Source organism: Lipotes vexillifer, unplaced genomic scaffold (genome assembly GCF_000442215.2).
Source record: "Lipotes vexillifer unplaced genomic scaffold, Lipotes_vexillifer_v1.1 scaffold789, whole genome shotgun sequence".
In the NCBI taxonomy this organism is placed as follows: Eukaryota; Metazoa; Chordata; class Mammalia; order Artiodactyla; family Lipotidae; genus Lipotes; species Lipotes vexillifer.
The window spans coordinates 1035914-1047825 of record NW_006778055.1 but is presented as its reverse complement, the minus strand read 5'-3'; positions in this window follow the sequence as shown (position 1 = coordinate 1047825).

Sequence of the window (11912 nt, the reverse complement as noted above, 5' to 3'; positions counted from 1 at the left end):
TTTTTCTTTAAATCTTGATGGGGAAGAAAGTCAACGGAGGAATGCACTTTATATCTTGGAGAACACCAAAGAACTCTAATAACTCTGCCATCTGAGAGGCAGTGCAATCAAATATAATACAGGAGTCCTAAAATCAGTGCACAGCTTATGAGTAATTGAAATGTTGCCTTTTCCAAATTATGTTTTAGAAGAATTGTTTTGAGACTAACATAACTGATTTATACATGACCTCAACCAAATATTTTAGAAATATTCTTGATTGTCCAAAAAATAAAAAAAAAAAACAGTAATCCTCATACAGAAGGGAAAATATAGAAGAGATTACTTTTTTATACAAATAGATAGATCAGCAGGGTGATTATCAGTTCTGAATATTAATAGCATTAGGAGATCCTAGTCTGGAAGCTGAAATTCTCTACCAAACACAAAAGAAATCAAATAAGTAAATAATCAACTCAAATCTTCTGTGGACCAGTTGAGTACTGGTACTTGATTTCATTCTGAGTATCTTCTCATGAGTTGTAACAAATCTTCAACAATTCATCTGAAGCTGGACTTGAATCAATAACTCATCCTTTCAGCTGCTGTATCCAAACTCCTTCAACCTTTGCAATGTATTGCTCTAACCTTTGCAATCTGTCCTGCCCTTTTCATCCCTGAATCATTCTGGTCTTCTTCTTTTATTTAATTCATTTAGTTGGCATTCTTTTCAAACAAAAAGCAGTTCATTGCAAAGTGTTAATTGCATGAACTTTTGAAAATATAGTATATATCATGTAAGTGCAGACATCTAATGGAGCTTTTTAAAATAAAATTTCAGGGTTTATTTTTCTAGATCTAAGAGTCTGAAATAACTTTTAGCCATTATGAAAAAAACCTCATTCAGATTGTATTTCTTCTCTTGATTTCACTGATTAAATGTATCTGAACTGACACATACATCTGAATCACTGACTAATCTAAAATCAACAAATGGCAGTGCTTATAGGATAAGCTTTAACTATTTCTGATCATGCCTCTTGCCTGAACTAGGGAAAATGGCTATGGATTACTATTCGCTTCATTTGTTTCTGGCTTGGATTCATGTAAAGATGTCTGCATTGCAAAATCTTTAGGCTAGAGTTGTTTTGTGTAGATTTTGAATCTTGAAATTAATTTGGTTAAGATATCACAAGTGCAAATATCATGAACTCCTATTATGCTACCAGAGTCTCTAAATGAGACTGCATTACTGCGTAACAGAATAAAAGGAACAGTAATAAACAACAAATGTGGGAATTGGGGGTTCTCTTTGGTCTGAAACACTATATTCTGATATTTTCTTTCTTGGTCTTCAGTTGTTCCATTTTTAATTTTCAAAGAGTTGGCATTATTTATTTGATTCTTACTTGATTGTTTCACTCTCTTCACCTAAAGGTCAGAATAGCAAAAATGAGGGAAGAAGATATACAATCAAAGTGTTTTGATAACCCAGCTTGAGTCTATGGTCCTCACAGCCTGTGTCTATGCAAAGCTCTTGATTTCCAGCACGTTTTGACATCCTGGAGCTCTGCTCAATGTGTAAACCAGATTTGCTCTCTCTGCCTCTACTTGTTTTATCTTTTAGAAACAATGGAATTGGAGCTTTAAAGATTTTACTGCCTCTCCTTTAGAAGACTGCAATTAAGATGGGCTAAAAATGTTACTTGATTTTTTAAAAATGCACATGCTAACCGGGATACTTTTTAATTTTCTTCTCTACACCCAAGTGGATAATTTAAGCAATGGCTGGGGCATTAGTGGATATTAGTGTTCCACTGCTTATTGTGTTCAATTGCAGAATGTGTCTTAGCAGAGAAGCACAGAAACACTCCATTATACCAGGACACTTGGGGAAACAAGAAAACATGACTTTCTTCTTTTTGTAGCTTGTCATCGTGATGGTTTCAAGTTACGTGATTTCTGTTATACAGGATTTATTTCATAAAATACCCAAAAAGTAAGCAACCATTTGTTATCTAATTATACCTAAGCCTTTACGTAATTATGCAGATACTCAGTGTGCTTCTAAAAATATCTTTAACATACTTGTGAGTTAAGGCTCCTTAACAAATAGAAACTGCAGAGACAGACTGTTGGTATTGCAATAAAATAAAAATATGTCAAATATCTGCAATGACTGATTCCTCATGCCAGGGCTCAACAAACTTTACCTGTAAAGGGACAGATAGTAAATATTTTTGGCTTTGCAGCCCAAATGGTCTCTGTTGCAACTACTCTGCTGTTTTAGTGCAAAAGCAGACATAGACAATATTTAAACAGATGATCATGGCTATATTCCAATAAAACTTTATTTACAAAAACCAGCAGTGGGCTGGATTTGACCCCTGGGCCCTAGTGTGCCAGCTCCTTCCTTATTCTCTTGATGGTGGACATCTCACTTATACATGTTACTTTATAAATGCACACTTAGCATCATATACACAAATAATTTAAACTACCTGATAGTAACCAAATATGATTTACTATCTTAAATGTTTTAGATGTTTTGTGGGGAAACTTTTAACAAAGAGATCAAATACTTAATAAAGCGTTATACGGATATGAAATTTATGAAAATACAGTTGGATCAGTATGTTAACATTAAAAATAAATTGGGAAATAGTTTGTCTTTTTAATTTCTCACAATTGGTTTAAACTGCTTTCTACTTCATAGCTAGAAAAAACAGCAAACTTGCCAATCAAAAGAATACCAATGTTTTTCAAGTTCAAAAGTTTCTTTCCAGTAAACTCACTATCTCTAGGGTAAATGCTCAGACTCTCAGAGTTTCTTCTCCCTTTTTCTTCATATAGTGGTGTGGGTAGGAATGAACAGTGTACTGCTGGAGTGTTTTTCTGGTGATGAGAGACGTAGCTCTAGATTCATAGCTGAATCCTCTTACTATTCTTGTGGTCCTTGGTGGTCTTCTCTCTTTAAATCCAAGGCTGGTGAAAGGTTTGAGTTATTCCCTTGTCATAGACAAGTTCTAAGGGCTGAGCAGGCTTTATCTCAGCATGAGAAATCCCATGAGGTTGACTATAACGCCCATCGGGAACCACTGAACAGGCATGAACTGGCCCAGTAGCTTTCAAACAGATGGGCTCTTTGACGCACTCTGTTGATCTCCCTGCACCTCTAGCCTACACCATCAGCTATTTTATATGATCTCAATATGGCAATAAGGAACTCATGGATTAATTGCACACAGCTGCCACAGGAGACCCTTCGGTTCTATTTCATCTTCCTTCTGCCTGAAATTCTACTTTTCACACTTTACTTTCACTCTGATGTGGGTACCATGTGTTCACAGGGTGCTCACCGTGAGGTGCTCCTCACCTAGATTCGCAAACTCAATGTGGCACAAAATTGCGTCTGAGGTCTGTTTTTCTGCAACAATTATCTTGTTTTTCTAATCTTCTCATTTGCCTTCCCCCTCTGAAATTCACTATAAGGAATGGGAGAAAAGAAAAAGACACCAAGCTCTGATACCTTCTCTCTCTCTTCTATATGAAAAGGATCTTCCTTACCTTTTCTTGGTAATGATATCTCCCTCTCTCTAATAACTTACTTTCTGTCTTTTGTTTTTTCTTTAGGCACCAACTACATATCTTGTTGTATTCATATTCCTTGGTGACAAAGCCTCATAATGTGGCCTGCACTGTCAAAGGGCTATAGGGAAACATGATGCCAGGAAGAATAAACATGTTTAACATATATGCCAAATGTACTCATTACAAAAGCTACTAAATTAATCACTTCTCATTTAAATACTTGTAAATGTCTTAACATTATTTCAAGAGAGGACTATGTTCTCTCTTGCTGTCTTTCAACAGACAATATGAATGTGCCTTTAGATGGTACAGAAATCACAGAATCTCTGTTAGTGGCAGGTTGATAGTAAGGTTCATGATATATCAGCAAATGGGAAATTTGTGGATGTGAGTGATCTCACAGTACTTCAGATCCTGCATCTTGCCTGACTGCCCCCCTTCTACACACACACACACACACACACACACACACACACACACACACACACACACACACCACTATTTTTCCAAGAAAACAACTTTTGGAGTTGCAAACTCATTATCAAACTTTTAGATTCCTTATTTCTCTAACATCTTTTTTCCTCCTGACATCTTGGCTATTTCCACTTTTATCACCTGTCCCAGAAATACTGCCCTTTGAAAATCAAGTAATCTTTTTCACTTTATTTCTATTTTGTTAACTCTAAGTTCTAGATATTTATAATACTTTATTCATGGTCCAGTCATCCAGCAGAGAAGTACTGAAGGACTGCTCTCTCCCATTTGCTATACAAGTGCCTAATACACAAACCCTGCCTTCAAAAGATCTCACAATATGGTGGGAAAGACAAACATGAACTATAATAACAGTGACAAATATTGCACTAAAGGTGTGTATCAGCTGCCACATGATTCCAATAAGGGAAGTAATCATTCCAGGTTTAGCAGATGCAGAGAAGATCTGGAGAGAGATGTCATGTACCTTAAGACAGGATGGTACCTGAAGACAGGATGGTACCTGAAGACAGGGTGACTAAAGTTAGGCAAATGAAAATGTGGGGAAAAGAACTAAAGGCAGAAGAAGAGCATGAGTAGGTATATGAGAAAGATGCACAGGTCATTTGGGGAAAAGAGAGAGAGAAAGAGAGAATTTACCATTCAATGGGGAAGAGGTAGTCTTTTCAACAAATGGTGCTGAGAAAAAAGGATATCCACATGCAATAGAATGAATTTGGAACTCTACCTTATAGTACCGTATATACAAAAAAATAACTCAAAATGGACCAATAAGCTAAGTATTAGAGCTAAAAATATAAAAATATTAGAAGAAATCCTTGTGATGGATTATTAGATAAGACCTTAAAACATGAGCAAAAAAAGAAAAAAAATAGATACATTGGACCTTAACAAAAATTTTTAAAAATTGTGTATCACAAGATATTATCAAGAAGGTGAAAAGGCAGCCTAAAGAATAGAAGAAAATATCTGCAAATCATATATGTGATAAGATATACAAATGGCCAATAAGCAAATGAAAAGATGATTTATGTCAACTGCCATTAGGGAAATGCAAATCAAAAGCACAATGATATGCCACTTCATGTAATTTAAAAAGAATAGAATATAACAAGTATTGGTGAGGATGTGGAGAGATTGGAACCCTTGTAAATAGATGGTGGAAATGTAAAATGGAGCAGCCACTCGGGAAAACAGTTTAGCTGCTCTTATAAACCTAAACATAGAATGCCATTATGACCCAAGAATTCCACTTCCAGGTTTAAATCCAAAACAATTGAAAAAGGATACACAAAAAAATACTTGATACACATGTTCACATAGCACTATTCACAATAGTCAAAAGGTGGAAACAGCCCAAATGCCCATCAATGGATAAATAAACAAAGTGTGGCATTACTTTGCAGCCATAGAAGGAAAAGAAGTACTGATAAATGCTAGAACATAAACGTGCCTTGCAAACATTAAGTGAAGGAAGCCAGATATAAAAGATCAGATATTGTATGATTCCATTTATATGAATGTCCAGCAGAGGTAAATCCATAGTACAGAAAGCATATTGGTGCATGCCAGAAGCTGGAGGAGAGGGCCTTAGGGAGTAACCGCTTAATGGGTACGAGATCTCCTTTTGTAGAAGGGACAGTTTTGGAGTTCGATAGAGATGGTGGCTGTACTACATTGTGAATGTGCTAAATACCAACCAGATGTACACTTCAAAAATTGTTAATTTTATGTTATGTCAATTTCACCACACGTTTCTAAAAAAATATCCCAAGTTAAAAATTTTCCTGGCTATGCTTTTGGAGCAGAAATTGGAGACCTTGGTCACACACTGGTCTGTGCATTAAAGCAGGCTCACAATTATGTCCTAAGGAGAATTTTGACCCCATTCACAAGAACTTCCTGAGTGGGGTGGGTTGCCTTCCACTTACGCATAAATCCTTATTATGTGCCTCAATTTCCACAGGAGGATGTGAACTCAACCTCTAACTCAACTGTTAGTTACGGTATATACTGTTTACATGTAACTGAACGGCTGTAATTTAGGTGATATACAATAGCTGATATTTAAGATGGGAATTATGACAGGCACTCTACAGAGCCCTTCATTTTTATCCTAGGACATTTTTGGCTTCCTGCATGGAAGTCATCTGGGCCATCTTCCAACTGCCAAGAACCACAACTCATTTCCTAGGAGCTTTCTCAGGATGTCAAAGCCTGCTCAGCCTACCCAGGGCACGAACCCTTTCAAATAGGCAATATCTGTTTTTACAGATAAGAAAACTGAGGCATAGCGAGGCTTAACAACTTGCTCAAGATCACAGAGGTATTAAGTGATGTTGCTGGCATAAAAACCCAAGACTGCAAAGCTGGGTCTCTGAATCACTTTGCACATGATCTCTCAGTAAACAGACAGCACACTATGTCACTAACTGCTCACCTAGGTATACACAAAACCTAAAATCTCTACTGAAAAAGTAATACTAGTAAATGATTAGAGGAAAGTCTTGCAATCTATCTATTCCTCTAGGTGCTCTAAAATCTACTCAATGATTACATCAACTGAGCCAAAAGCCCTGTACCTAAAATCTACCATGTCTTCTCCCAACCACACGAAGATTTCATTCAGTGAATACTGTGTTGTGATGTCATCTACCCACAACTTCAGATGACACAGAAATATTCTAAGGGATTCATCTTGATGTTTAGGTAAGGATGTTATCAAAGGCTTTCCAGTCTTTTCAATGAAAACTTAGGGAGAAATGGCTTTCAGATGTTAGTGTCAGGAAGAGTAGTTGACTCTTTGAAGCAATTAGTTGGTTTTTATCCCATGGACCATGATTGTGCCACTCTTCATTTTTCCTCCATACACTGGCTGCTAGAAAAACATTTTGGCTTCTCCAGAGCAAGTGACATGACCATACTATATCTCATCCCTGACTGCACGTGATGTCTCTAATCTTGTTTCAACTTCCTAAAAAATCACTTGTAATTCATTTTTTCTTGTGTTTTATATATCTTTGTGATACCTTTAAAAGTTTTTGTAACAGATGAAGCATAAGTAAATGCATATATGAGCCAAGAAGCACCACAGTTTATTTCAAAACTGTTGATTGCTGCGGAAATATCCTACCCATGACATGATAAACCAATAGGAGTGGACTGCAGCTCTCAACTTCTTTTGGATTTTTCCTGTCTTATTCACTTTTAGGAACAGAAGACTCCAGGCAAGGACATGTACAAACTAAAGCAAAAGAAACATAGCAAGCTCTTGAAAGAAATTTCAGTTGAGCATTATGCAAGGCAATGTATAGAAAAGATTATGTTTCAGGGGTCCATACATGCCTTAAAGCCTACCAACTACAAAACATGAATGGGATGGGGTGCCTGGATGGAGATTCAAGGACGCATCAATAAGCCATAACCAAATATTTATCTTCTGGACTATCCATTTGGGGGATTTCGCTTCCAAGCTGGTTGTGGTGCTGAAGCATGACAGAATGCATGCAAAGCTTCTTGCTCTTGGATGACCACTAGGTGTAATCATTTAAGTGCATAAACCTCATTTTACCTTACGTTATTCAAGTATGTTCTTAGTGCGGGGTGTGTGTGTGTGCATGTGCGTTTGTGTGTATACATCAAGTTATAAGGGTGTGCCTACTTACAGGCCCGAAAATAGGCTGGGTAGACAGCACAGAACTTTGTTTATAATAGCTGTATAATAATTTTTGATAATCTAGCTAGCTATAAGTGCTCAAAATACATTCTTATATTATTTATGGTCATCACTGATGTGCTTTATTAATCTCAGCAATTATCAAAATGCCAGGAAGTTACACATTGAGCCATCTGTGTAATCGGTGAGCATTTGGCTATGCTGTCAAACCTATTTTCTTAAATTCTAACTGCCAGTCTGATTTTAACAGACATAATGTACAGGGTGCCAATCAGAGTACAAGATATTACTTTTAAACTAGTTAATACTTCCATCACAACTTTATCACTTTATGTTTCTCTGTAATTGCCTTCCTGGGTTTTTAATTGTATCCCCATTTATGAAGTCAGCAGTATACAGAAAAATATTTTGGTAAAAATGAATGACAGCTATTTGTCACATTTTGTGCTTAATTATGGCATGCCAAGCATGCTGATTCACAGTGACATAGGCCCTTAGGGCCCATAGAAATAATCTGGCACTGGAAAAGTCATGATTTGAACATCAATTAAAAGCATAAGATAGCATTATTAGTCCTGTGCAACTTCAGAATTCCAACAATATTGCTAACTAAAGTTCTGTCACTGAATCTGCTGAACTATTTTTGAAATCTGCATGAGGCACAAGATGAAAAAAGTGATAACTGGACTTCATTAAAAGCTTTTGTCCCTCGAAAGACATTATTAAGGAAGTGAAAATACCCACAAAATGAGAGAAAATTCTTATAAAGCATGTATTGGATAAAGTTTTAATATCTAGAAATATATGTTTGTATGTGTATATATATATATATACAGCTTTATAATATATATATACACAAACAATATTACAATTCAACAAAAAGACAAACAACTCAACTAAAAAAATGTGCAAAGAATTTGAACACTTAAAACATAAACATAGTATTATTATACTACCCATAAATTCCACTTTTAGTTATATACACAAAATCACTAAAAACACTCATACACTGTGTGCCATTGTTCACTGTACCATCATTCATAATAGGCAAAGGTAGAAAAACCCTAAATGTTCATCCACAGATGAAAGGATAAACAAATGTGGGATGTACATACAATGGAATATTATTCAGCCCTAAATAATAAAAAAATGAAGTTCTGATACATGCTATAACATGGACAAATATTGAAAATATTATGCTAAGTGAAGCCAAACACAAAGGTATAAATATTATATGATTCATTTATATGAAATATCTGGAAAAGAAAAAAAAATCATAAAATCAGAATGTAGATTAGAGGTTACCAGGAGCTGGGTGGAGGGGGAATCAGAATTATTGATTAATGGTTACATAATTTATGTTTGAGGTGAAAATAGTGATAATAAATATGCAACATTGTGAATGTAATTAATGCCACTGAACTGTACATTAAAAATGGATAAAATGGCAAATTTCATGTTATATATATATTTCATGACAGTAAAAATAAAATGTATAAAATGGTCTGCATATTTCAGTGTAACAGTTCACAACTCTTTTTCAACCAAGATGACCTTCATTTTGATTTTTCCTGGTGTTCTGAAAGATGTTGGCTTTCAAAAAAGTTGTGTTTACTGATTAATCCGCATTTACCTATTCTTATTATAATATGAAATCATTCAATAGAGTTTCTCTCAAGAGTAAGGGAATAGCTATGTTCCTCACTGAGTTCCTGTAATTCCAGCTGCCACACTTCACCTTTTCATTTACCCACATGGCCTTTTTATGGGGAAATGGATAACTGATTTCTACTTGAGCTTTTAAAATAATGCCCATATTTCTTCCTTCAAGTACCCCTAGACATCCAGGGTTCTAAGGATCCAGGGCTGGAAGCCACTGATAAGAGTTACAAGGAGCACTTGACTAGGAGTCAAAAAATGTTCAAATTCAACTCTGTCAGAAACACTATGGGCTTAACACATATATTAAATATAATATCCAATCTGACTTACAATCTAAGATACAAGTATATTCTGTATTAAACAAAGTGATTCATAAAGGCTAAAATAAAGGAATATGCTAAGATGTACTAGGCAAAAGGAAACAATAAGCAATCAAAGATTTAATACCTGATATCAAATAAAGTATAATTTGAGTCAAAAGCATTATTCATGGGAAAGAATGGCACTTTTTAATACTAAAGTCACAATCAAATTGTATATATAATAGTTATGAATAACTATGCACTAAAAACAGAGCAACCACAGGGGATACGAGGAGAAAATAAAAGAGAAAAACACACTAATATTATGATACTTTAATACTTCAATAAGGCTCTAGTACATGAAACACCAAATCAATAATGTATATCATATGGACATATAGCAAAATTTACACTTTATAATAAAGAATACAACTTAAGCCACATGGAATATTCATTTGCAGCATTTTAAAAAATATTCTGATGTCATTACATTGGTTGTATTTTCAAATTAAATTTAAAAATACAGGAATTGTATTCCACTAAGTTGAATGTCGTACATATGGTAGTCTTGTTATATAGGCTTTAGTACCTGGATAAAGGCCATGGCAGGTATTATATAAATGAGTCAAAGATGGCTTATGCGCCTTAGCTCTACATTGTTTGCTTCTTACAGTAGCCAAAAGCCTATCGGCACCAAACTTAAATTTTTATACATCTGATTATTTTTAAAATACCACAAATAAAGCAGACTGTTAGCCATTTGAGAGCTTTCCTGTTTTGCATACCTCCACAAAACTGCACCCAACATCTGTTATATCTAGATAAGCTCTGTAGCTCTAGAAGACCCTAGTCACTGCTGCCCTTCAGAGTTCTCTGAGTGAAAGACTCCCCACCTTGCTGCTGAGCAATCAGTATCACCTACACACATAAACATCCTGATTCCCCATCTCCCCCAGGAGTTCCCATGTCCTTTTCCCCTTCTGGGGGCAGCCCTTGCACTGCTGCCTCTGGAAGGTGGCCTGCAGTAAGGGACTTCCCCTTGAATCCAACCTATCCAAATGCTGCCTGAATACAGCTCCTTGTATGCTACTGCCACCTACTGATCAGATCCTTTTCGGTCAGCCTCGAAATCCCTCAAACTCACTACCCCCGTGTAAAAAAGGGTGGTTAACAAAATTCAGATTACTCTTGACCTGGTGTGATATAGTGTTCTAAAAGATCATGGCTTAGGCCAATGCTACCCAAAATGTGTTTCCTATACCTGTGGAAGTTGTAGTGGAGGCTATTATGTACCACCCAGCAAACTCTTCAAAATGGAAACCCAGCCAGTGGGAAGTACTATCTGTTGAGAGAGAACTTGCAGTTGTCAGCCCTTTTGGAGAATTGCCCTTGATTGAAGAGAGCAGCCTTGCACAAGGTTAGGACTTTTTTCCACCGGCAGACTGTATCCAAGGACTGGTTGAGGCAGGGATACAAAATCTTGATTCCAACACCTCAATTTAGGACTACTTTGAAGAGTCTTTGTACGTTCAGAGCTTCTTCACGTGAGGTCAGCTAAGACTTTTTTGCGTGTGACTGCATCACAGCCCACCTTCTGCTTAATCCTGTTTCATTCTCTTCCCCACCAGGTGCTGCTCCTTAATAAACTTCTTGGAAACTAATCTCCTTTTCAGTGCATGCTCCCTGACATGGAACAGTGTTAATTAAGATAATTCTGAGTGATACACAGACTAATGTTTTACATTTTTATTTTATTAGTTATTTACCCACTTTTACTGTTATATTTTATTTATAACAGTATTGTTTATTGGGTAAGAGCCCAGATCCTGAAGCCAGACTGCCTGTACTCAAACCCAGCTTCAGTACTTAATATGTGATTACTTTAGACAAACTGCTTAAACTTATGAGCCTCAGTTTAATTATCTTTAGAATAAAAATGATAACAACACCTAACACAGACAATTCTATGAGGAGGAAATCAATATTTTTATGGTTACTTAGAAGAGTATCTAATATATAAGCTCAATATAAATGTTTAATAAAACAAAAAATAAAGTTAGCCAGTAATATACGTACAAAATTATCAGATAAAAAAGGGTAGGGCTTCCCTGGTGGCGCAGTGGTTGCGAGTCCCCCTGCAGATGCAGGGGACACGGGTTCGTGCCCCGGTCCGGGAAGATCCCACATGCTGCGGAGTGGCTGGGCCC